We start from the raw sequence: 2,052 nt of genomic DNA on the forward strand, positions 1-2,052 counted from the left end.
CTCTCGATCTCTTGACCTCGTGATCCACCCGCCTCGGCCTCCCAAAGTGCTGGGATTACAGGCTTGAGCCACCGCGCCCGGCCTCAAAACAATTTTTTATAATAATTACATGTGGAATATATCATTTCCTATTATTTGTCTGAAAATGCAAAATGGATCTATAATATTTATTTTAGTGAACATATATCTATTCATGTTAAGATAGTATCAAATATAGTAAATAACATCAAATGTAAGACTTATTCTCTCTAAATACCATCTGACTATTTCAGTTTCAAGTTTACTGTGTCATGTCAAATGCTTCATCAACTGGTCATGACAATTGAAGAAGAAACTGGAGGAAATCAACCACTTAATTAAAATGCGTACTTTATAAATACTGTGTGTAGTGTGCTAAGCAATAAGAGAGAGAGCCATGGATGTAGCAGCTGCCTCAAATGGAATCTAGTTAACATTTGACATATTACTAGAGCTAAAAGACATTCAGCCAAGGCTGGGTGTGATGGCTCACGTCTGTAATCCCAACACTTTGGGAGGCTGAGGCAGGTGGTCAGGAGGTCAGGAGTTCAAGACCAGCCTGGCCAAGATGGTGAAACCTGCTCTCTACTAAAAATACAAAAATTAGCCAGGCGTGGTGGCAGGTGCCTTTAATCCCAGCTACTCAGAGGCTGAGGCAGGAGAATTGCTTGCACCCAGGAGGCAGAGGTTGCAGTGAACCAAGATCACACAACTGCACTCCAGCCTGGGCGACAGAGTGAAACTCTGTCTCAAAAAAAAAAAGGATGTTCAGCTAATAAGATACCTGCATCACATATTAACAGGCACAACATGAATGTAAAGGTTTGGGAATTTGAATTTGGTAAAAGGAGGTTACAGAATTGCACATTAGGAGCAGAATTATTGCTCTGTGCTAGATCAGTACATCATTTCACTTCCCTTTGTCTTTCAAAGTCCAAAAATGATCTGAATGTAGGAAAGTTAAGCCATTGAAAATCTGGACGGGGCACAGTGGCTCACACCTGTAATCCCAGCACTTTGGGAGGTTAAGGCAGGTGGATAATGAGGTCAGGAGTTCGGGACCAGCCTAGCCAACATGGTGAAACCCTGTCTCTACTGAAAATACAAAAATTAGCTGGGCATGGTGGCGTGTGTCTATAATCCTAGCTACTCAGGAGCCCAAGGCAGAAGAACTGCTTGAACCCAGGAGGTAGAGGTTGCAGGTTGCAGTGAGCTGAGATCAGCCACTGCACTCCAGCCTGGGGGACAGACCAAAACTCTGTCTCAGAAAAATTAAAAAAAAAGTCTGGTTACAGATCTCATTCTACCCTTTGGTCTGGGAGCAAGAAAAAGTGTGGAGAGTGCTTTGGAGGTAGAGTGGGCTAATTTGACCAATCACTAGACAGACAAAACTGGGAGTTTTTGAGGGAATAATGAGGTTTTAGGGATCAGGTAAATAAAAGCAAGACAGCATAGGACAGCAGGACAAGCATACCCAAGTGCAAATCCTGCTCAGTCACTCCCTTTGTGACCCCTAGCAAGTTACTTAACACCTGCAAACCTTCATTTTTTTCATCTATGACAAGCAGAGAAAGAACTACCTTATAGGGAGTTGAAATAATTGAAGATGTTAATGTATGCCAAGGGTACCTGATACATGAGTAGTACTCAGTAACTATTTACTCCTTTGTCTTCCTCTACAAAAATAGATATTAGGATCCTTGCTTCCCAATTTTGAAAGCAACTATTTAATTTAGCCCATAAAGCCTTATATTAATACTGAAAAATCAGTGCCTATTACACATTGCATTTTCAAAATGTTAACTGTTTTACTTTGCCGTGCTCACTAATGTTTATCTTGGCATGAAGTCAATATTTTTTTTTTTTTTTTTTTGAAATGGAGTCTCACTCTGTCTCCCAGGCTGGAGTGCAGTGGCGTGATCTCAGCTCACTGCAACCTCATCCTCACCATACAATGTATTAGTTTGAGAGGAAGTCCACAATATATTGCAGCTTCTTCCATCCAGAAATAAAGTCAATTTTTTTTTTTTTTTT

Source organism: Cebus imitator, unplaced genomic scaffold, assembly GCF_001604975.1.
Source record: "Cebus imitator isolate Cc_AM_T3 unplaced genomic scaffold, Cebus_imitator-1.0 Scaffold275, whole genome shotgun sequence".
Classification (NCBI taxonomy): domain Eukaryota; kingdom Metazoa; phylum Chordata; class Mammalia; order Primates; family Cebidae; genus Cebus; species Cebus imitator.